The sequence below is a fragment of the Podarcis tiliguerta genome (assembly GCF_965153285.1).
Source record: "Podarcis tiliguerta genome assembly, chromosome: 6".
NCBI classification, from domain to species: domain Eukaryota; kingdom Metazoa; phylum Chordata; class Lepidosauria; order Squamata; family Lacertidae; genus Podarcis; species Podarcis tiliguerta.
Genome location: NC_139539.1, coordinates 69897821 through 69922974, shown reverse-complemented (window position 1 = coordinate 69922974; position 25154 = coordinate 69897821). Strand labels below are relative to the sequence as shown.

The 25154-nt window shown below is 45.7% G+C and overlaps 2 protein-coding genes across 2 annotated transcripts in view; one reads left to right on the top strand and one right to left on the bottom strand.

Annotated features, from left to right (window-relative positions):
* LRRC8D (leucine rich repeat containing 8 VRAC subunit D) overlaps positions 1-13080 on the bottom strand; it is a 77580-nt gene extending 64500 nt beyond the window's left edge. The window contains exon 1 of the mRNA XM_083444867.1: positions 12709-13080. The gene's annotated coding sequence lies outside the window, so the exon portion shown is untranslated. The remainder of the gene's footprint in view (positions 1-12708) is intronic.
* Positions 1-25154, top strand: part of KYAT3 (kynurenine aminotransferase 3) — a 341165-nt gene that overhangs the window by 201990 nt on the left and 114021 nt on the right. The gene's annotated exons all lie outside the window — the stretch shown is intronic.

Sequence of the window (25154 nt, the reverse complement as noted above, 5' to 3'; positions counted from 1 at the left end):
CATGCACAATTTACTGTCAGCAGATGTTAGGACATTTCAGACATTCCAAGAATAGACAGACAGTCTAATGAAAACAACTTCAATAGATTTGCTCTTGTGAAACTGTTTACACTCAGGTGCTAACAGTGAGCAAAAGAGCGTTTTTCAGAAATTATGGCCATGGTCAACCTTGTAAGCGATGCTTATACAAACCACGTTCTCTCAAACGCAGCTTCTTCTTCTTTTTCTAATTAGCAAAATCCAGGTTAATATTGCTTGAACCAACAGAACAAAAGCAAAGGATGTCAGAAGCTCCTTAATGTACATACAGAGTTTTATGGTTATCAATACAAGATATGGTAGGTAAATGGCAGATAAAGACCAATGTTACGGGCTGATCCAGAAACCCAGTTATGAGACAACTGGAATGCCCCAACATTTCACACATAATTTTTCATGTTTCAAGGACTCTCACTATATAGAAGTCGCACAAGAGAACATTAAAGCACAATGTTATGCATGTTTATTCATAAGGAAGTTTTGCAGATGGGGCTGATCCTAAACCTGCAATGCCTTGTGGGATATCTTTGGGAGAAGAAAAGGCTAAGGAGTAAACCCTACACAAATCCAGAGTGGAGTCCCTAAGATGGTTGGATGACGCCTTGTATGCCTCCTTCTGGCAACTCCTGTAGACAAGCTGGTGCCAAACGTATTGCTCTGCTTTCTTTTGGACCATGAGGGGGCGGGGCTTGTCATTTGGGCAGCCCATACGCACTGCCCAGGCTTGCGGTCCAGGGAGGTCATTTCAGTACAGTGGTACCTCGGGTGAAGCACTTAATTCGTTCTGGAAGTCCGTTCTTAACCTGAAACTGTTCTTAACCTGAGGTACCACTTTAGCTAATGGGGCCTCCTGCTGCCACTGCGCCGCCGCCATGCAATTTCTGTTCTCATCTTGAGGCAAAGTTCTTAACCTGAGGTACTATTTCTGGGTTAGCGGAGTCCGTAACCTGCAGCCTCTCTAAACTGATGTACCACTGTACTGCTAATGTAGCTGTTTGGCTTCACCCCTGCCAGAGCATGTGATTTTTTCTCGAGACAGATGGGCGCCAATAACATTATAGTCATACCTCGGGTTGAAGTAGCTTCAAGTTAAGTATTTTTGGATTGCGCTCCGCGGTGACGCGGAAGTAACGGAGCGCGTTACTTCCAGGTTTCGCCACTCGCGCATGCGCAGATGCTCAAAATGATGTCACGCGCATGCGCGGAAGCGGCGAAACGCAACCCGTGCACACGCAGACGCGTCTTACGTTTACTTCAGGATGCGAACGGGGCTCTGGAACGGATTCCGTTTGTATCCAGAGGTACCACTGTACTCTCCAAATAAACAGGTTATATCCAACAGAGCACTAAGCGACTGTCCTGTCAGAGAGAGGATTTATGCTTGTGCCACAGGACTTTCTCCATCTCCTTAAATCTGTTCTGGGGGTTCCCCCCAACTTTCTGGAACAGATTTGAAGAAGACATGCACAGAGGGAGGGAGGGACATAGAAGGCTCACTGCACAAACATAAATACTTTGCCATGGTCAAATGTCACATTAAAACATCTGGCTCTCCTGATGTTGCTGAACTACAACTCCCATCATCCCTGGCCATGGGCCATGCTGTCTGGGACTGATGGGAGCAAAAGATTCTCCACCCTGCATGAAGCTACAGTTAACATTTAACTATGGTGTTAACATGAACAAGGAGCAGGCTGGTGCAGGCTGTTCAAAACTCCCGGCTCCACTCCTCTCCTGCTGGGAACAGCTACCACAAACCTCAGCCTGGTTTGTTGTGCCAACCCAGCTCATGGTTTCTCCCCCCCCCCCAAACAATCTATGAGCAATAAGCCAAGAGGAAATGTTGGTCGCTCCATGGTTTGTTTTGGAGCTTCGGACAGCACAACAAGCCTGCTGTTTGCTGCTCCTGGCACAGCCAGAAGCTGAGAGAGGAGCAAAGATGGGACTTTTGAGCAGAACCATCACACTGCTCTTTAACATTAAACCGCTGTTGAACATTAACTATGGTTTAATATAACATGCCAACCCGGCCAATGTCTTAAACGACAGTAGAGTAACTAACGTAGCTGGAGGTTGCTGGATTAGCATCTACTAGGGGACATTCAGAAAGCCTTCTATTCACTCCATTGCCTTCAGAGGTATCGTGAGGCTCCCAAAATACTTTTCAATAGCTCTTGTTGGAACACTAACAAATGCAGTTTTCAGTAATAAAGTTTCTGGCCATCATTGTTATAAATTCAAAAACCACTCTGCAAGAAGAGAAGTTGCACCAGTTTTATGGAATAAGGACACAAAGCTACAGGGAACCAGGCAGAGGGCCTTCTTGGTAGTGGCACCCGCCCTGTGGAATGCCCTCCCACCAGATGTCAAAGAGAACAACTACCAGACTTTTAGAAGACATCTGAAGGCAGCCCTGTTTAGGGAAGCTTTCAATGTTTGATGTATTTACGGTATTTTAATATTTTAATATTTTTAATCTTTTGCTGGAAGCTGCCCAGAGTGGCTGGTGAAGCCCAGCCAGATGGGCGGGGTATAAATTTTACATCCATCAAAACTGTGACAATGATATGCAATTATTAATTAATTAATTAATTTTAAAAAATTACCACCATTCATCAGATATACCAAACTAAACTATTGGTAGCCTTCTAGCTCAGGGTATTTTGATATGATCTTCTCAGTCCCAAATAGATAGCTCACCTGTACTTCCTAGATTCTTAAGTCACTAACAGGGCTGCATGGCATAAATGAGTCAATGCATCAAATACTCACTTCAAAAAATATACTATCAACATCTGTTTTAATTTATATATCTTCCTTGCAGCCAGCAAGGCGTACGCTTCTTTCCCCACAAAACTTTCTTCTCTTCTGCGAAACAGGAGTCAGGTATAGAAAGAGGGAGTTGCAGATGGCAATGCTTAAGCTAAGGCTTATTCTCATTAATATACTAAAACGGAAGGCATCTTTCCTGAATCCTGTCAAAGCGAGACTTGGTGCAGCGGTGCTTATTTTGTACTGGTTTTTCTGTTCCTTTAAAGATGAATTGCAAAACAACTTGCCTACTCTTCTCCAGGAACTTCCAAGAGATATAACCTACTTCCTCAAAGAAATTTTCAGACCCCTAGAGCTTTTGCACAGTTGCAAGATGAAGGTCCTCTCTGGCAGACTTCCCCAGCTGTTTGGTTGCCCGTCCCCTTTGACAGTTTGCAAGACCTGGAAAATGCCGCCACAAAGAACACAGAGGTGCCGCACTTCAAAAGGACCTTTGATTCCTTTGTATGAAAGCAACTTTTGGGCATGACAGGGCGAGAGAGGCCACGTCAGTTAAAATTAGTGATGTGGAAATGAGCCTTACTCGCAGCACCGGACTGCCAACTTAACTTGCGAGGCAAATCTGTGCCAAAAACACAAGAAGATTCTTCATAGTTAAAATCTCAACATTGTTGACAACGTTCTCCAACAAAGTTCAGTTATAGCAGACACTCCCAACCCAGAAATAAAGCTCTGTAATCAATGCATCTTCTGGGAGGGCCAAACAACACACAGCATGGAGATCAGAGACTGAATTCCCAACATTTCATAGAATAACATTCTATGTATTGGAAGGGGCCGCAAGAGTCATCTTTTCAACACCTTGCAATTCATGAATATTTCACTCAACATGGGACACAAACCCATGGCCCTGAGATTAAGAGTCTCATGCTCTACAGACTGAGCTATTCCAAGATTATTTGGTTTATTACTGAAATGCAAGCGCAGGAAGTTGCCAACATGATCCAAGCAATGGTGCTGGGCAAATGAGCATTTAACCCTTGGTGCTAATCATAACCACTCACACACACCCCAGGCTGCTATTTGTGCTGCAGGGCTGGCGGGAGGAGGAAATAAACGTAAGGTAGCCAAGGGACGCGGGTGGCGCTGTGGGCTAAACCACAGAGCCTAGAACTTGCCGATCAGAAGGTCGGCGGTTCGAATCCCCGCGACGGGGTGAGCTCCCGTTGCTCGGTCCCTGCTCCTGCCCACCTAGCAGTTCGGAAGCATGTCAAAGTGCAAGTAGATAAATGGGTATCACTCCAGCGGGAAGGTAAACGGCGTTTCCGTGCGCTGCTCTGGTTCGCCAGAAGCAGCTTAGTCATGGTGGCCACATGACCCAGAAGCTGTACACCGGCTCTCTTGGCCAATAAAGCGAGAAGAGCGCCGTAACCCCAGAGTCGGTCACGACTGGACCTAATGGTCAGGGGTCCCTTTACCTTTACCTAGCCAAGGGACAAATGAAAAGTGTCAAACAGTTAGGCCTTGCATGGCTGTCTTCCTTTCCAAAACCAACAGCCGGCATGGTAAGTGAAGGGGAGCTTTAACCTTTTGCCGCCATCACAGTCCCAACTGGAGGAACCTGCACCTCACAGCAGCTATTTACAACACAAGGAAAGCTCATGTGTTTCTAGGTGTTTATGTAACTTGCCTGCTTGTGCATTTTGGTGGTGGCATCAGAAGAAAAGCAGCTAAGATACAACTTAAGTGGCCCTGTTTAGCCACAGAACACTATTCCACCGCAAACATATCAGATTAATGCGCCCTAATTCCTCCAAACACCTGAACACACTGTGCAGAAGGTGGGGCTAAATGAGGCTTGGTAATTAATTAACTGAATGAATGCAGTCAACAGGCATTTTGCACTGTAAGTAGCAGCCACGGGGTGGGTGGGAGCAGCAGCAGGGTTCTGGAGTCCGCAGTTTCTTCCTCCCCCTTGCAGTGGACCCAACAATGAATATATACATATCAGGAATTATTACTGTACTACCAAATAGATCCCATATCAATTTCAGATAGGTCTGCATTCATCATATTATTCTTGACTTTCTCCATTTCCCTGCTGAACTCTAAAATAATAATAAAAAACCCCAAAACTTATGAGCTCACCCACCCAGCGTTATTTTCAAAACTTTTTAAGAGTGAAGACAGACAAGGCAGACATTCCAAGATTGATGGGAGCAGTCTGAATATATATTTTCTTCTGTCCTGGAAAAAGAACGCCTCAGAATGCAGCAAATAAATGTTTCAGACCACATCTGCTGAACTTTGGAATGAATGCCTATCTCTTCACCCCATATTTGTTATTTGTGATTTGATCAACTAGTTCTCAAATATATAATCTCAGCTGTAAAAATTTAGACTATGGAGGTTCCCTGCCAGACAGATATTCTCTTGAGTTCACAGATCCATTCTATAATTTGGAGAGATGACGTGGCCTGTGTTTTCCACAACTCAAAGGAATCTAACATACTATTAGAACAGAAGCAAAGCCCATGTATCAATGCAGCTATGTGAAATTTAACTGGATAGATTATGTATGTACTTTTCCCAAATAATAACTCCTTGGCTGCAGGAGTTGCTGGAAGGAGGCGTACAAGGTGCCATCCAACCATCTTAGAGACTCCATTCTGGATTTGTGTAGGGTTTACTCCTTAGCCTTTTCATCTCCCAAAGATATCCCACAAGGCAGAAGTAGTTTAGGATCAGAGTTTTCCTTATCCTAGATCAGGCTTTCTCAACCTCGGTCCTCCAGATGTTTTGAGACTACAGTTCCCATCAACCCCGACCACTGGTCCTGCTAGCTAGGGATCATGGGAGTCGTAGGCCAAAAACATCTGGAGGGTCGAGGTTGAGGAAGCCTGTCCTAGGCTTCCCAGGATGACAAGCCCCATCTGGCCCTCACTTCCCCCTACAGCAATTGCAGAAACAACCTTCTTGACCACTGGACTCACTATTGGTCTTGTTTGCTCAATCTACCAGAGTCTGTTTTCGCATGCAGGGGAAGTCCCTAACTTACCAAGCGTTTCAGACCCATTGGCTACCCTCACCTGGTTTAGCTGGACAGTGAAAGCCGTTCCCACAAGCCACAGGTGAGATCTGAGTGCAGGATGGGGACCAAAGGTGGACAAACTACCCCGGAAGGAACATGATGTGTCCCCCACCAGAGGTACTATCTTTCCTAACACCCCACACACCCAAACGTCATGAGAGAATGAGGTATCCCCCTATCAGGTGCCACACTGAAGTACACACTTAAAACTTCTGAAAAGGCTTGATTCCAACACTTTTCAGAAAGGTAATTTCACATTGAGCACCTGAAGCTATGTGCAGGTAAAAACTTTACATCTCCGTGCACAGCTTGCCTGTCAGTATCGATTTGGTGCTACTGTGATGTTCATCTGCCCTGCATAAATTGTGCTCTGAACATCTGGAAATAGCTCGGAGGGAGACAGAACCCTCTAGTTCCCAAGGAATGAAAATGTCAGGATGCAAACCTCGAATAATGGAATTGTGGCTACTGCAGCCACATTTATGCCCATTCCGCGAGCACCAACTTGTATACAGCATAGCGCAGATGCTTTGTGATCGTGAATATGGGAGAGCAATAAGGTTCGTTTGCTTGTTTTGCAAATGGGCTGCCTCTGTTGGTTGCTGTGTGGTCTATCTATATTGCCAAGTTGTCAGTGTCTTTTAAAGTGTTGATTCGCAAGGCTCCTGGATGAGATAAAATACAGCACGCATACCAATATCCAATATTAACAAGCTAAATGCCATTCATTATTAAAACTGTGTACGGATCAGATAGTCAAGTGAATATGCAGTTAGGGCTTCACAGGTCAAAATGATCTTCTGAACAGGGAGAGGCAAATGATCAAATCTCCTCTGCCTCCGACAGATCCTGGTAAACATTAGTGCATACTCCTGGGGGGGGGGGGAATCACACTATTACCCGAACAAGGGAAGAAAACGCACACAAACACAATGGAAGGCGTCAGTAAACTCTGCAATAAAAACCTTTACAAAATGAAACCGGGCTGTTCATCAGTCCAGGCACAGCCTAAATCCTCAAGACCCTGTCTAATCTTCGGGGATTAGGGCCAGACAATTCTCCTGGGGTTGGTAAAGCACGTTAACAACAAGAACAAGCTAGTAACGTAGTAACAAGAGGGTTGTTTTGCAGCTGCCAGGGTGAGCAATGACTAAGGATTCTGAAACTGCGAGAAATTCCTCTCGCAACCCACCACAGAGCGAGAAGGGAAAATGACCAAACAGCAGATGCGATCAAGGAGAAGCGGGGGTGGGGAGCCACAAAGAAAGCGGGGGGGGGGAGAGAACTTCTAGACTCTTCAGGGCAACAGTGACTTTTAAAGCAAACCACTTGACCAGAGATGACGAAAGTCTTCGACTCAGGGTTGGTGTTGTTTTACGAAGCCTGCGCCAATTAAAAATATATATATATTCTCAGGACTCTTTAAAGGCGGAAACCTGTCCAATTCAATAAGGATATCGAGTTTGCAGGTTTGATTGTTTTTAAGAGGTTTACCTCCTTTCGCTATGAGGTACCGGGGCCCTGTTGCAGCATTACAATCAAGCAATTAAAAAGAAATAAAAGAAGTAAGGCAGTTGTGCGTGCCATTATAAAAGCAAGTAAGGCAATTCCAAGGAAAAGCAGCACAGTGCGGATTGACCAAAACAAGAGATGTATCCCACAAAAAATAAAATTTTAAAAAATCCCACCTGTCCAAGGCCTGAGTCAAGCAGTGAGTCTTCAGCATAGTATGGAACATGTATAATGAAGAAGCCAGAAGCATTTCTGCTGGGAGGAAGATTCACAGTTTAGGGGCTACCACAGAGAATGCCCTGTCCGGGTGGCCCACACATCTTAGAGTGGCAGCATTAACAAGGAAGCCCTTGTGAAAAGCAATTTTATTTTTAATTATCCATTAAACACCTAAACTTTCCAAACACTGCACATGAACAATAATGTAAAGAAATAAGGTAGTCTATATCAGGGTGGTTCAATGTGTGGCCCAAGGGCTACATGTGGCCCTCAAGGCCCCTTTTTGGTGGACCTTGGCAACATTTGATGCCCCCCCTCACCCTCAGGCTGCCTTCCCAAAGCTGGGCTTTGGGAAGGAGGTGTGAGGGTTCTGACAGGGTCCCAGAGTCTTCCTAAGGGTAAAGGGACCCCTGACCTTTAGGTCGAGTCATGGCTGACTCTGGGGTTGCGGCGCTCATCTCACTTTACTGGGCGAGGGAGTCGGCGTACAGCTTCTGGGTCATGTGGCCAGCATGACTAAGCCGCTTCTGGCGAACCAGAGCAGCGTATGGAAACGCCGTTTACCTTCCCGCCGGAGTGGTACCTATTTATCTACTTGCACTTTGACGTGATTTCAAACTGCTAGGTTGGCAGGAGCAGGGAAAGAGCAACAGGAACTCACCCGGTCATGGGGATTCGAACCGCCAACCTTCTGATAGGCAAGTCCTAGGCTCTGTGGCTTAACCCACAGCGCCACCTGTGTCCCAGAGTCTTCCTACCTCCTTCCTAAAGCCTAGTTGGCACTTTCCCAGCTTTGGGAAGGAAGTGGGAAGGCTCCAGGACCCAGCTAGAGCCTCACAGCTCCTTCCCACAGCCCAGCACCTTACTTAGCAGGCTTTGGAAAGGCAGTGTTAGAGCTAGGGAGGTACCAGATTTGGGGTTCACTCCCCCCTCCCCATGTGTGCAGCCTGCAGTCCACTTGGTATGAAAAATTGGACAGTCTGGTCTATATAAATGCTCAGAATCTAACAGGCACAAGACTAGATAAGGGAAGAGGAAAAGAAGCAAATTCAGGGACCAGTTCTTGAAATTACAGCAAATCACATAATTGTTATGGTAATGACTACCTAAAGTTGCTGCTAAAGAGACAATTCTGTGAACACAGGGGATCTTGGGAGAAAGGGATCCAAACAGGTGTTCCTTGTCATGTTTTAATCTAGCTAAATTACACATAGTCCAACCATTCACCCTGCTAAAGGAAAGGAGGGGAAACCAAGTAGCGGCTCACTGCTACCAACGTAGATCATGGCTAAGTAGTCACATTTAGATGATTAAATATGAAGTTTTAAAAAATGATAGCAATGTCCCTGCGGGCCAACCTTCCCCAACCTAATGCCAGCCAGATGTTTTGGACGACAAGTCCTATCTTCTGCAGTCGGCATGGCCAACAGCAAGAGATGATGAGAGTTGAAGTCAGATTGAACAAAGCCGCAGTATACCATGGTTAAACTACAACAATGGTTACACTACAATTTTCAGAGTGAGTTTCAGACACCATAATATGCATACAACCAACTCCAGAAGGTGGAGGTTTGGGCATTTCACAGGATCCGCTGCCTTAACAGGACTATCATTTCAACTTCACGGAGTCGTAGAGAATTGTGTTTGCAGGTTCCGATTCTTCCAGGTGAAGCGGCTTCATTGATGGCGCCATGCCCAAGAGCCCCCAAATCCTGGAGCCAGAATTGTTTGTGTCTTATATTTCCGTCACACAATATCACCCTTATTGGTATTTTTAAAATCACGCTTGCTGTTGTTCTTCGCTTGCTCTAGAAGTCCTCTTTCCTTCTCTTTTTGACCATTTGGGGAAGGAAAGCCAAAGAAGCAAACAAAAAATCTGCTTTCATAACCGTTTTAAGTTTCATAACTATGGGAACAGTGCTCCCACAGAATGAGCACTCCATCCATAAAAATTATACGCACAATTTCTCCACACATCAACAAATAAGATTCAATTTTGGCAGCGCTGCTAGAGCGACAGCGATTCCGCTTGCGACAGCCAAATTCAACGGACGGCTTTGGCTGGGGAAAGTATTGCACCATGTTAACCTATCGGATGCTGTCTTCTACTGCGACACTACTTCAACTTGTGCAGAAAATTCAGCTTGTGGAACAACACTGGCTCCCCCACTACCCAAGCAAAGACAACATTTGATCTCACCCAATGTACCGGTATGTATTCTAGGTTGCACGTGTGTTGCATATGGGGGGGGCATTGTAGAAACACCACTGAAGTGTTGCATCAGCCATTTCCCCCAGACTTTCTGCTGCCCACAAACTTCTCTCTTTTTTTTTTTTTTTGCAGGCCTTTACAAACAGCCTTCGAAAGATCCTAAAAACGATCTCACACTCATAGGTGGACAAATGGCACTATGGAATAGATAGACGTCCACCAGCCGCACCTCAACATTAATTATTGTCACCAGTGATGTGGAGCAAGAAGCAGTCCATCTGCTGCTTTGTTTTTTCTGTCAAATGCCAGCCAAATGGGCAGCCTGAAAGTGCCATTATTTTGCGCCATGACTATTCCTAGAAAGATGCAGGCACAAACAGCTGTTTTGTGCATGCAAAAAATTGTGCTTTATTTTTCAGTGCCTCGATTTTAAAAAAAAAAATCAATTTTAAACAATGTCAGGAAGTGTATGTTCTTGAGTTGTCATATTCCAAAATACTTAATAAGTATTCCAACATAATTTCCAAGCAACCTTCAAATATATATAATTTAAACTACATAAACAGCACTTCAACTACCCCTCAAAAGCCATGTATTTGAAATAATATTTGGGGGGGGGGGGGGAATACAAGTCAAATAGCACACTAAATTAGGCCTCAATCAATTTAGGGCATTTTTTTATTTAAAAAAAAACCCTCGATATTTCCAAGAAAATCCTCATCAGACACATTGAACGCAGGTTGTCAATCACACGCTAGTAACTCCTAGCAATTAAGTATATTTCTAAACCTTACATGCCTAGCCAAAAGTCGAATTAGATCCAAGAGGTACGTCTTATCCTGACAGAAATTCATACTGAAATCCTCAACTTTCTCTTTTCTAGCCAGCATAACACTAAGCAGGGATAATGGAGCTCTTTTATCTCCCAAAAAGATGGGAATGAGTAAGGAACTTGCACAGCTTGGCCTGAGACTTCGGCTTGGCGTCAGACTACTTATTCACTATAAACCAGCTATATTGTGGGCAGGCTACTGGACAGGAACCAAGCCTTTTGACGTGCCTATTTTCGCAATGTGGAACAACCTATTGTTTCCCAGGGCATAAAAGACTGTTGGAAGGAACCATGCAGTAATAGAGCAACTCTTAATGAAAGGGCAAAAGGCTTTCTGCCCTTAACCACCTTGAATTCCCACTTCCACAGCTCTGCCCTGCCTCCTGTTCTCTTGCAGCAGAGTTACTGAGCCAGGGAGAAATGAACCCTCCTCCTTCCTTTCTGCCAGTCAATCATTATTATTTCTTTCATATCGGCTGCAAAATTAGTTACCCCTTTTTCCTCTCTGCTGCAGATTCTATTCTCTGTATTTATGGATGTCCCTGAGACAAGTCACTATTGGCAGGAGGAGGAGGAGGAGGAGAGAGACAGAGAGAGAGAACAAAGGACTTTCACAAAGGAATTTAATCTGAGTATATTAGCCTTCCCAGCTTCAGCGGACTTGCTAAACTGCTGGATGCATTCCAATTGCCCTGCACAATGCCAGCATGAGCTGGAAGCATCAGATCTGGTAACAAGATGCATCATATCCTAGTGAAGTGGCAAAGGCTCTGAGCATTTCTCACAAACCAGCATCATCTGCTTTGGATCTCTTTGGCCCATTAGACATAATGCATCATTCCGAGGCATCTGCATCATTTCTCACTCTTGTGGGGCCACTCACACCAGCTCTGCATTTCCCCTTCCAATAAGCGTGCCAAAAAACACTTCCTTTATTTAAACTAGGGGGTGAAGGATTCCAAATCCAATTGGGACGTTTGACTTTCTGAAACAAAACGGGATGGGGAACTGCATTCAATTTTTATCCGGTGCAGTGATCTGGAGTATAAGGTTGCTGTTTAACATACAGCATTTATTTTGTTATAACTGCTCTTATCTTGCAAATGAAGCTGATTGCAGTCATAAAGTATGGCCGGGCAATTTGAAACACGCCCCCCTTAATTTGCAAGAACGTTAAAGGACAAGGTAATGCCTAGACTGGAAACCTGGCTGCGTCTTTATGCTGTGAAAGAGAAGGCGCACTCTGCACGTTGCCAGAGACCCTCTTCTCTTTATTATTTCGCATCCTCCATGCCTAAGCTCGGCCTCTTAGAAGGGGAAGGCTATGAAATAAGCCGTGACAATCTAGAAGTCTCACGCAGCCCTAGCAGCAGCCGGAAGTTCAGCTGAGGACAAGAGAGGCTGCATCATTTTTTGCAGACAGAGACCTCGCGCGGCACAGAGGCAAAGACTGAACGACAAAAGCATGAGGTCTCCCGCCTGACTAGGCACTTTAGAGCGCAGCAATATGACAGTCTGTTCAGAAGTGCCACCTCAGTGGGTTCAACAAGACTTTAAACAGCAGCCAACTCCCAGGGGCCGCCGAGATCTCTTCGCACCCTCCCCGCAAAAGTAAAATATTTGAGGGAACCGGGGCACCCCACAGTTTATGGGCATTGCCATTCGAATGATGTGCGTGCGATCGATTAGGTGGGATGGGGTTGCCCCAATATGTCATTCAACTTGGCACCCCTGGAACTTTATTTCTAAGGCTGCGGTCCTTCGCCCACTTACTTACCTGCGCGAGCACAGCCAGCAAGTACCGAGGATAAGGCTACAAGTAACCAAGTTGGGCAACCTTTCTTTTCCGGCCTCGGCCCTCCAAAGACTACCTTCGGGGATACCAGCACCGAGCTGCCTTGCAAGGGCTGTTGCAAAGGGGCGCGCAAAACCCTCGGCACCGCCGGCGCTGCGGTTTCGCCGGGGATCCCCCCGGGCGCCGCGCGCCAAGGCGCGCCGGGGAATGTCCAGACGCGACGCGCTTTTACGCACCTCAAAAGTGGGTCACTCCGGCGGCGGAGCCATGAGGAGAGGGGGAGAAGCAAAGGCGGCAAAACGGAGCTCCAGGAAGCCGAGCTGCCGCGGCGACTCCCGGCTCGGGCTGCAACCCCCCCACGCACAACTCCAGGAGCGCGTCTTCGGCCTTGGCGAGGAGAAGAAGAGGAAGAAAAAGAGGAAGACGCACGGCCGCCCCTTCGCCGGTCTCTCTGCCCCCTTGCAAGCGCCTTCAGCGCATTGGCCGCAGCCAATGGCACCGGCGGCGAAGCCCATGTGATTCCGGGAGACGCCTTTCCTCTCTTCCCCCACCCCCACTACCCCGGCGCGCGCCCGGGTTCAGGTTCAGGTGCAGGCGCGGCGTGCGACAGGGCCGCCGGCAAGGGGAGCTCGCCACGCGCCTGCTGGCTGGCTGGCCCGGTCCCGTCGCCGCGCCTGCACCTGAACGCTCCAATCAGTGATAGAAAGAGAGATATGAAAGCTAGGCGCTCAATGGCACTTTAAGCCTAGGTTATGTAGGGTTGCCATATTTCAAAAAGTGAAAACCAGGACAACCCGAAAGTTATTGAGCTCTTCAAAAGGAAGATCCCAAAATTGAGCTTTTCTTTAGGGAAAACCCAAAATTGTTGAGCTTTTTCTTTAAGGAGCCCCCAAAATTGTTGAGCTTTTATTTAGGGAGATCCCGAAATTGTTGGCCTTTTCTTTACAAGAACGCCAAAATAAGTGATTTTTCAATTGACTTGCCTAAGATCCAGGACAAAATGCCACTTTTCAGAAACCCCACCACCCCCATGTCCATTCCGCCATTGAAATCCTGGTAATGTCCAGAAAAATCTGGACATATGGCAGCCCTAAGGTTATGGGTGCAACCACAGAATGTCAAGGCATGCTTTTTTTATAACAAGAATGCAGTGCTGAAAATGAATGAATGGTGGATAAAATATTATGTTCGTTTCCCACAGGGTCTGGTCCTTCCCCTGCCCACCCCCCTAACATTCTTAAGAGGGTCTCTTCTCCGCTCTTCAGAGAGTAGCTGGAAGTGGGGAGGCAGAAAAGGTCCTCCTTTCCTTCCACACTGCAGTTTTAATCAAAATCTTAGGTGCAGTACTGAGCATGGAGCTCAAAAACGGCTCGCGCTAATGAAATTCCCTGTTGCAATAATGCATCTAGAACAATGGGAATTTTGAACGCTAGTCCCCATAGGTCCGGCTGCGGAAACTGGTACACGTGTAGAGCAGGGTGAGCCTCAGGAATGGCATTTGGGTATGACCCGGATTTGCTGCCAGCCGCCAGCCTGCCTGCTCGGCCATTGAATTGCACCTCTTCCTCCCCCGAGAGCTGCTTAGGGTAGCGAATAGTGGCATTCGCTCCCTGGGCCAGCGTTGTCTCGTAGCTTGCTACAACAAGAGTTCTGTGGCGGCCTTAAAAGGCCAGCAGACGCTTCTGTGGCCTACAGTTCCTCAGATACTGCCCTATCATAGAGTTGGAAGCAGTGGCGTAGCGTGGGGGGTGCAGGGGGGGCCGGCCGCACCGGGCGCAACGTCTGGGGGTTAGGGTTAGGGGGCGCAAATCCACGGGTTAGGGGGCGCAAATTACTTGCCTTGCCCCGGGTGCTGACAACCCACGCTACGCCACTGGTTGGAAGGGACCACTAAGCTTGTCTAGTCCAACTCCCTGCAATGCAGGAATCTATTTGCCCAGAGGGAGGCTCGAACCTGCAGCGCTGAGATTAAGGGTCTTGTGCTCTGCCAGCTGAGCTACCCACAAAGGCACCATCTCTATACTGTATAGAGACCATTACTGCTAAACTGTTAACAGGAGTGCCAGCTGGGCCCTGCAACCTGGGTGCCTGGGGCTGTATGGCCCTAGCACCGAAATTTGTGGATGCCTAGCCCCTTCATGGGAAATTTTGTGGGTGCTTGGGCATCCAGGGTGTTGGCACCTATAACTGTTAGGCCAACTGTTGAGAGAGGGAAATAGGCTGGGTGTGTCCTGGAGTTTATGCATTGGAGTGGCAAGTGGCGCTGTGGTCTAAACCACTGAGCCTAGGGCTTGCCGATCAGAAGGTCGGCAGTTCGAATCCCCACAATGGGGTGAGCTCCTGTTGCTCAGTCCCTGCTCCTGCCAACCTAGCAGTTTGAAAGCACATCAAAGTGCAAATATATAAATAGGTACCGCTCCGACGGGAAGGTAAACGGTGTTTCTGTGGCTAACTGCTCTGGTTAGCCAGAAGCGGCTTAGTCATGCCGGCCACATAACCTGGAAGCTGTACGCCAGCTCCCTCAGCCAATAAAGCGAGATGAGTGCCTTAACCCCAGAGTCGTCCGTGACTGGACTTAACGGTCAGGGGTACCTTTACCTTTTTAAATGCACTGGATTGTGCTATCAGTCATTTGGCTGTAATTGTCATACTCCTAAGGCTGTAATATTGCACCCACTTACCTGTGAGTAAGCTCTATTAAACTCAATGGGACTTCTGAATATAGGATTGCACTGTCAGACTGCAGTTCTATACACTCTTACCTAGGAATAATCCCCCTGAGCACAGAAAACCATATTTCCAAGTAAGGATACATAAGCTTGTACTTAAAGACTGCCTCAGTTGAGTGAATACCACTGAGCAGGCTGGGACTTACTTCTGAGTAAGTGTGCATTGGTTTGCACTACATGGGTGCAATCTTAGTCACTTACTTGGAAGTAAGACCATTTAACTCAGCAGGAGTTGTTTCTGAGGATGCATGCACAGGGCTGGGCTGCAAAACTCAAAGAATTATTGACTTGAAACTGTTTCCAGGGAGCAACATCAGCTTCTGAAATCTAAAGAAAATTATACCAATTGTCTCAAACATCCATCTGTGGTTGTATTTTTAACTCAGCTTTTCTTTATGGCAATTAGCTGCGGGTTATTTTAAGCCTTTTAAAAATGCTTGGCCAGTCCAATCCAACTCAATTATTTTTCTCACTCAGCTGCTTCTCATTTATATTATTTCTGGCCAGCTGTGAAAAGGCCTCACTTGTTGCTTCCACTGTGTTTATTTGTTGTGTTTGGTTTTATTGACTGTGACAGTGGGGTGGACCTAACATGCTGAGTGTCGTTTCTGCTGCTTGGCCTCCATGCTGAGGAGAAAAAGTGGGTTAGCACTGAGAGACATAACAAACAATAATATATTTTTAAAACCGGCTGGAAAAGCTTGTGCTGGCAGTTAGCAGAATGAAACCATTAAAGGTGAAAGAAGATTATCAACTGAGATTTGACCAAACAAAATGGAGATGGATAGATATTGAGGACCAAAGTTTTAAAGATGAATCTAGAATCAATGGGCCTTTTCGCACATCACAGTCATCTATAGTTAATGGTTCACCATGAACACCAATCTGGGTTGTTTTGGTCGCAGTGAACTACAAGCTGTAATCCATGGGTAGGCAAACTAAGGCCTGGGGCTGGATCTGGCCCAAATGCCTTCTGGATCCGGCCCACGGACAGTCCGGGAATCACCGCGTGGATCGGCGTGGGAATTCTGATCGTTCAGGCTGCGCCATTCCCCCTCCCTCCCTCACACACACCACAGCGGCGCCTCCCTCCCTCCCTCCTCCTGGCTTCTCCCTGCCCTGCCTAGAGGAGGAAGGGGGCTGGGCTTTGTTGAGCTGCAGTTGGCTGAGCACCATTTTAAGCAGCCCCTCTCCAGAGCCAGCCCTTTTGCGCCGTTCATCGTTCCTCTGCCACTGCCGCCAGCCCCTGCCACTCGCAAGGCACAGGTAAGCAGCCACTGGGGCTCATCCAGTGCTGTGGAGAAGGTAGGGGAGAGTCAGTGGGGGGGATCCCCTCCAATATAGTCCCCCCCAAGGTCTGAGGGACAGTGGACCGGCCCCCTGCAGAAAAGTTTGCTGACCCCTGTCATAGTCAGTTACTGATAATTGTTTATTAGACCGAAATAAACCACAATCCCCAATTCAGACAGAATGCTAAGCCAGGAATCCTGGTTTATTTTCCTGGTTTACTTGCTTTCCTGGGGTGAATGCCATTAAACTCAGTGGAGCTTACTTTTGAGTAGGCATGTATGGGACTGTAAGTCTCTGTCTACCAACTCTACTGCAATTGACTTGTGTCATATGTTTGTCATGCAGTCGCACAGAATAAGGTGCAACTTTTCTTAAGATGACTTTGGGGAAATACACAACTCCATGAAATACACAATTTCCAGGAAAACAACTCAGCTTCTCAGTCCGCTGACAGAAAGGAAACATCCTAGATTCGCCTGAGTAAGATGTGAAGTGAAGCAGACTGCTCTATAGCAACTTTCTTCAGGAGAAAGTAGAAGGAAGAAACAGGCAGCGTAAGCTACAGGCAAACACCGTTAAAGGAGAAATGGCACTAAATGGATTTTAACCTTTGGAGATACCTGTTAATTAACAACCGTGGCTATGAGATAGAAAAAGTTCAAAGTTCCAAATTAACTCTGTACAAAACAGGAAGGCACAGGAATCTAAGTTCCAAAGGATCAAGGATTAATTTGCAGCTCAAAAGCACAGAATGTCTTGTTCTAATTGCATAAATAACAGTGAAAATATGAATGCACATATGAATGAAAATAAACAAATCATTATTCATGGTTTGGTTCGGGTTTGATCCTCTTAATAACTGAGGGACACACAAAAAAGGGGGGGTATGAAGTTGTATGCATTTTACCAGGTTGAGCTTTGTATGATGAGTAAATGGAATCACAATTACACTTTCGAGCCAGCCTGGGCTCTGGGTTTCAGTCATAGAAGAACTTGGCACCACAATCTGCTGTCTGTGGAGGCCAGTGAGAGCCAGCATGACCTAAAGAGGTCTTCTTGATATCCACCATAGGTGATGCTTTGAGATTTCCAGAGCTGAACTCTTTGCCTATTTTTATTTAAATTTTTTTTTAAAATGTCCATCTATACCCTTCTTTCCCCCAAAGTCTGCCATATACACACATCTGTAATTTATTTGCAGCATGTCCTCCTCAAAATTTGGACAGAAAGGGAGGAAGAGATGAGGATGATAAGAGAACAAGTGTGGTCAATTTCACTGGTGCCATTGTCCCCACTGGAACCACACTGAGGACTGCAGAATTAGATAAATTCACAAGGAAACAGGGACTAGTCATGATTGCTTGAAGGAACTTTCATGTTTCCAGTGGCAGAATTCCTCTAAATACTGAAGACAAACCACAAAGGAAGACTGCTGTCTTTCCGCCCCGCTGCTAAGCTTCCCAGAAACAACTGACCGGCCATTGTTGAAACCAGAATACGAAACTAGACCAACATTTGGTGCAATCGAGAAAGGCCATTGCTTTGTTTTTAATTCAATTCCGGTTTATGGTTTATTCAGTAGCGTTAACAATGCCGGGCTTAAAATTGCCTCTTGAATGATTCCCCCTGGCAGAATTAGTCCTGTATCTGGTTACATGAGCTCCGACTTCCAAGTCCAAAACAACCCATTCTCAGAACGCTCCTCAAGATCTGCTTGCAAATATCAGGTACAGAATGTACTTATGCACTGCACTTTTTGAACTGTTGCGAAACTCTTGCCAATGGAAGGCCTGCGCAAGGGCTTCTGCTTGTGCAATAGGGCTTTCCCCCCTCCTCCCCCCCTCCCACCACATGGCCCCCCCAAATTGGCTTGGGGTTGGGAGAACCCCCCAGAACAGTGGGGGTGGGGCGATTGTCAACAAGATGATACATTTGCACAGACAAAATGTTCAACATAGCGTGGCACTGAATTCCACCCTTTGTTTTACGCTCTGTGGTTGGTCCTTTGTCCTGGCAGGCCTAATTAATTTACCTGCAATACCTGATATGCTGTTACATCTGATCAAATTTACAGGATCAGAGCAATTCACAACAATTGGTAGAATTCCTTGTGTCCCAAAGCCTATTGCTCCACAAGAAATTTAAAAAGAAGTTGGTTTTTTTTTTGCAAGCAATGCAAATGTTGATAGCTGTAATGTATCAGGGGGTTACATGAGAGCAATCAGGCAAGTGCCTCCCTGGTCGGCTGTAAAGCCTCATTATTGGTGCCAAAAACCTTTCACCATGCAGAGCGCCACTATTCCGTGGCTCGCTCATTCACTGGCAGAATCTGAGAGTGGGCGGTCCTTAAACCTTCCCCAGCAGAGTAGTTTTTTGACCCCCAGTCTGCGCCTCCCCTCTCTGCATGGAAGCCTACTTCGCAAGGAAGGTGTGGGTAATGGAGGACCTCTCTCCTCCCCGCTTTGCCCAGGCAAGGTGTCCTGGCACCGCCTCACCTCCTCCGAGCCCTGCATCTCCTCTCCACTGGAGGCGTGGCTACTCTCCTCCACTGAGAAGGTGCTGCTTCCCACGATCTTTGGGGGCTCTCTGTAATCCATCCGGCTTTCCCCCTCTCACCCCTGAGGCGATGGCAGTTCCCAGACAATAGCTCTTTTTATTTCTACTTTTTCCTCGTTCAGAAAGCTGCATGGAGCCACCTATGAACGGATGTAACCCCACCGAGAAGCACTATTCGAGTTGGGTTTTTGGTTTTGCACCCATTATTTATTTTATTTAGAAAAAACAAAAATGTATACATGCTCCTGTCCTGGAAGCAGCACTTCCAGGGTGGTTTGCAAAAGCAAGACAAAATGCAAAAATCCTTCTGCAGTGTTGGATAGCAGGTGGAGAGGAGTTCCCTACCAGGACAGACTTTGCTTGTGTGCTCAAGACATTGATTCTATAAAACATATTTTGCTGCACTGTGCAAAATATGAGCAAGCCAGGGCTGAACTGATATTACCCTTGCTGGTACCTTTCCTGGGAAAATCAGAGGCTCACTATGTCAGGTTCCTATTGGAAGACCGGACAAAGGCTAGAACATTAGCAGTGGCAAAGTTTTTATCGGTGGTTGCAAGAACCAATGATCCCTATCTTTAAGTCTGAACAAAATGTTTGTTTAACCTGGAGGTAGGCTGTCTGAATTGTGCATTGCTTTGTAACAATTTTGAAATATACTCAGAGTCGCAAAGTGATTTCATGCTCTTTATTCAGCTCATAGTGGTGAGGAGGAATGAATGAAAGTCCCCTCAAAGCATCTGCCTTATATACATTATTTACACAATGGGCTGCACATGATTGGCTAATTCCGGAATTCTACTGTAAGTTGTGGATTCACTTCTATTTGGAGCATGATTGGGTGGTTCCTGCCAACCAATCATATTGCTGCATTGTTCTAGGACCAATCAGACTGCTGCATTCTGAATCCGATTGTTCTAGGACCAATCAGACTGCTGCCTTTTGGATCCTATTGTTCTAGGACCAATCAGACTGCTGCAGTTTGGATCCTATTAAACTCAGTACATAACAAATTTGCTGGGTCTCTGGACCGTAATAAAGATTGATGATGCCACTGAAAGCAGAAGAAGCCAGTGTAGTGTCCTCCATGTTACTGGACTATGACTCCCATCAACCCTGACCATTGGTTCTGCTGGCTAAGATTGATGGGAGTTGTAGTTACTTATCGCCTTGGCTAGGGAACTGCATAACTCCATAAAGGTAAAGGTAAAGGTACCCCTGCCCGTACGGGCCAGTCTTGACAGACTCTAGGGTTGTGCGCCCATCTCACTCAAGGAGGCCGGGGGCCAGCGCTGTCCGAAGACACTTCCGGGTCACGTGGCCAGCATGACATCGCTGCTCTGGCGAGCCAGAGCCGCACACGGAAACGCTGTTTACCTTCCCGCTAGTAAGCGGTCCCTATTTATCTACTTGCACCCGAGAGTGCTTTCGAACTGCTAGGTTGGCAGACGCTGGGACCAAACAACGGGAGCGCACCCCGCCGCGGGGATTCGAACCGCCGACCTTTCGATCGGCAAGCCCTAGGCACTGAGGCTTTAACCCACAGCGCCACCCGCATCCCGCAGCGCCACCCGCATAACTCCATACCCTCCAATATTTCTCTAATGAAAATAGGGATGTCCTACGGAAAAGCAGGACATTCCGGGATCAAATTAGAAATGTCTTCTGTAAATCTGGAAAATAGGGACACTTGTAGGGTCTGCATTGTGTGACTTTAATAGTTTGGGGAATTCAGTTTAAGTATTTCACTTTAGGTATTAAGGGAACCTGGGCGGGTTGGTGGGCTTATATTCTAAACGTTGGATGATTTGGCTCAGAGGTCTTCAGCCTTTCTGGGTCCTTGGCTCCCTTGACCAACCACACTCTTTTTGCGGCACCCCTGGAGGGCTCAGGAGCCCAGTTATGCCATCCCTTTCTTACAGAGCTGAAAGCCTCTCACCCTTTTTCGCTCTTGTGGAGCATTCCCTCAGCCTCCTCTCCTCTCCTTGGGAGTCCTCTGGGCAGCCACTGGTCTTGTGAGCTGCCCTCCTGCCCCAAAGAGAGGTACCTTCTCACACTGCCCCATAGGGACTGGGGAAGCAGCCCCTAGCCAGCCCCAGAGGCACCATTCATGTGGGGAGCTTGTAGCCAGGGCTGCTGCAACAAACAGCTATGCAAGCTTTGGGAGGCAGAGACACAAGAGGGCATCAGAGGAGGGAGGGAAGGAAAGAGGGACAGAGGCCAGGGTTGCCTGCGGCACCCCTGACCATCATTCAAGTCACCCCAGGGTGCCACTGTTTGCACACTGGTTGAAAACCACTGGTTTAGTTAATAGCTGTTTCTCGGGTGGGGGGGGGGGATATGTCACTTCAGTATCTTTCTTCTTCAGTCACCAGATTCCAGGCAAAATTCAGGTTCAGACTGTTGCCTATTATATCAGTTGCAGTTTCTGAACCCGCACAGCTGCTGTAGATCTTTTCAGCAATTCATTCTGGTTGTGCTAGAGAATGTGACCAGTATCAGGTCCACAGCTTACTTTGACCGAGTTCTGATCGCTCTCTGTATCTCTGAGGTACTTAAAAATGGAGACTAGCTATACTGCTGAATAATGGTTTCAGAGAACAGGAACGTTTTCTTCTTCTCAAAGAGCTCCCTCTACTGTCCAGTGTTCTTATTCTATTTTGTTTTAATTCACAGTAAGACTTTAATTCACTGTAACCCAAGGTACAGTGATACCTTGGGTTACATACGCTTCAGGTTACAGACGCTTCAGGTTACAGACTCCGCTAACCCAGAAATAGTGCTTCAAGTTAAGAACTTTGCTTCAGGATAAGAACAGAAATCGGGCTCCGGCAGCGTGGCGGCAGCAGGAGGCCCCATTAGCTAAAGTGGTGCTTCAGGTTAAGAACAGTTTCAGGTTAAGCACGGACCTCCGGAACGAATTAAGTACATAACCCGAGGTACCACTGTACTGGACTGAAGCTATAGGCAAAAAAGTGGATCATTGAGGGTTGCCATATTTCAAAAAGTAAAGTTCCTGACAACCTACCCTCAAAATAGTGATTTTCAGCTATTTGAGCTGTTTCTGCTGCTTTTTCCATCGCGTTGCCATACATCTAGGTTTTCCCTGATATTTTGCCAATTCGCCAAAATTCCCCCGATGCCATTTTTACACCTGAAATCCAGGACATGTCAGGAATTTTCCTGATGTATGGCAAGCCTAGGATCATTCAAACACTTCTTCTTACATCCCACTATCATTCCTCATCCCAATTAAAACATTAATTTTAGCAAAACAATTGAACACTTCATTCTTTAAATACCCTTCTTTTCTGAAATAATTCTTCTTTAGTTTTACAGATATAATTTTATAACAATTCAAATGCATATATAGAGATTACTCTGAATGGGTGGGGTATAAATTATTATTATTATTATTATTATTATTATTATTATATTAAAATCCTGCTAATGTTTGCAGTGGTCCCCTAGATAGATTATAAACCAACCGGATTTAATTGAAAAGAGTAAAATATCAGATAATATAAATAAACCGTTGAATGTAATCTGGGTGACATAAATACATATAATGTTTTTAGTGAGGAAGTATTGGTGATAATGAAGGGTATCTATTAATGACTCTATCAAAGTCTGGTGGAGTCACTGGATAGAATTATTTTATGAAGCTCTTATTTGTCTGTTTTATAAAAAGTGGGGGTCAACCTCTGACTTACAATAATTTGGGTTACAAAAAAAGACCTCGATGGCGATGACTCTGATCTCTTATATATTGGACCACTAAGCATATCAATGTGAGTAAATCAGAAAATCAAATGACTACATCTAGATAGAACGACACTGGTATAAAATACTATTTTTTATGGTATTTGTTCCACCCAAATCATATGGTTATAGTTATTAATGTAAATAGCTTCTGAACAAAGGCTTGCAATGGACATCCCAAAGGCTTTAGAAAAATATTTGGTGACAAAATTACTTGGAAAAGGTGAGTTGTCAACGATGAAGACCCGACACATGCAAAGGAGTTGACTTTGTTAAAGTTGCCTTGTTTGAAGGTCCAGTAAAATATTTAAGGAGCAAGATCTTCTGGTTGTGACGAATTATTTGAAACAAGCAGCATTGCACTTATCATTGCTGATGAATTCTAAGAAAGAAAGAAACCGAAATCGTTGCAGTTGCCGTTGTTAGACCAGCAGTTAAAATCAGTGCAGTTTTGAAAGATTCAGCCCATCATCTTTGAGATTCCTTGCCGGTCTGTGATTCTGTGATACAGCTGTGATACAGATTCCTATTCAATCGTCAGAAGAGGAGAAATGTGTGTTTGTCCAGGTAAGTCCATATAACAGACACTAGGGGGCTTTGCTGCACCTCTGAAAAACTGTTGTACAGGCAGTGGTGTTCTTGGTCAGCAAAATGTTATCTACTTTAGGAGTGAGGCACCTGTGGGTCCTCCAGATGTTGTTGGACTCCAACTCCCATCAGCCCCAGCCACGGGATTGGATGTCCCTGTGGAGTATGTGGGTCACACTCTCAGACCTATCAAAGTAAGAATATCAGAGCACCGATCTTGGATCTGGAACAATGTAACAGATGCTCCTTTACTACAACATTTTATTGAAGCATCTCATTCTGATGAGGACTTGTCATTTTTTGTAATTTGGACGTATTTAGGTCCTGTAGAACGAGCTAAAAAAATCCTCATGCGGAAAGAAACTAGGTTTATTTTCTTATTAGGTCTGAATACTGAAATTGATTATAGTTGCTTTTTTTGAAATGTGTACAGTGGTACCTCGGGTTACATACGCTTCAGGTTACAGACCTAACCCAGAAATACTACCTCGGGTTAAGAACTTTGCTTCAGGATGAGAACAGAAATCGAGTGGCGGCGGCGTGGCAGCAGCGGGAGGCCCGATTAGCTAAACTGGTGCTTTGGGTTAAGAACAGTTTCAAGTTAAGAACGGACCTCTGGGACGAATTAAGTACGTAACCAGAGGTACCACTGTGCTAAGGTTTATATGTAGAACACCTGAGCATGGGTTAAGTTTGTTTCACCTCTGTGGGCCAAGTAGATTACTATGATAAATAAATTTTGTATCTGTGAATTGCCGTTACTTTAGACCTGAAATTTGATTACATTTTTGTATGAGTTGCATTAAGATTTATATGTATAACATCTGAGTATGGATTAAGTTTGTTTTACTTCTGCTGTGCCATATGGGTCACTTTAAGAAAGAAATTTTGTATCTGTTGATTGCCAACACCTGTTACTTGAATCATTATTGTGCTGGTCCATATAACTCTACTCTGGAAAAGCTGCTTCTTACAGCAGCTACTACTATACTATAAGATCCACTGTCTTGTGATATCATATATAGTATGTACGGTTATTGACGGTTTTTATTTTATTTTTGCTGTAAAAATGTGTGAGATTACGATATTGTATTCATTTGCATTATAGAATCATAGAATCATAGAGTTGGAAGAGACCACAAGGGCCATCGAGTCCAACCCCCTGCCAAGCAGGAAACACCATCAGAGCACTCCTGACATATGGTTGTCAAGCCTCTGCTTAAAGACCTCCAAAGAAGGAGACTCCACCACACTCCTTGGCAGCAAATTCCACTGTCAAACAGCTCTTACCGTCAGGAAGTTCTTCCTAATGTTTAGGTGGAATCTTCTTTCTTGTACCTAGAGTTTGTATTACTGATGAAGCCCAGGATGGCGAAACAAGGCTAATATTCCGAAAATCCTTGTCTTAGACTCTGTGGAACTGTAACAACCTTTTGTGTGGATTGTTGGACTTTATGAACAGACAAGTGGAATAGACACTTACACACTCACCTTATGCATTAACTGATTAGAGAAGGAACTGGTCCCCTGGGTCTTCTACTTTCTTCATTGAACTTTATGAGCCACTTTGGTTGAAATCTACAATTTAATACAATGAATAGTAGATCTTATTTTTTCCAAATGTACAGCCGGCTACATCTTGTGTGTTTCACGTAACCAGAGGTTTGTTGTTGTTTTGTGGAAGTTGTATTCCAGCAACACCTGGAGGACCATAGGTTCTCCATCCCTGGGGTCAACTTCTGCCCCGATATAATTTG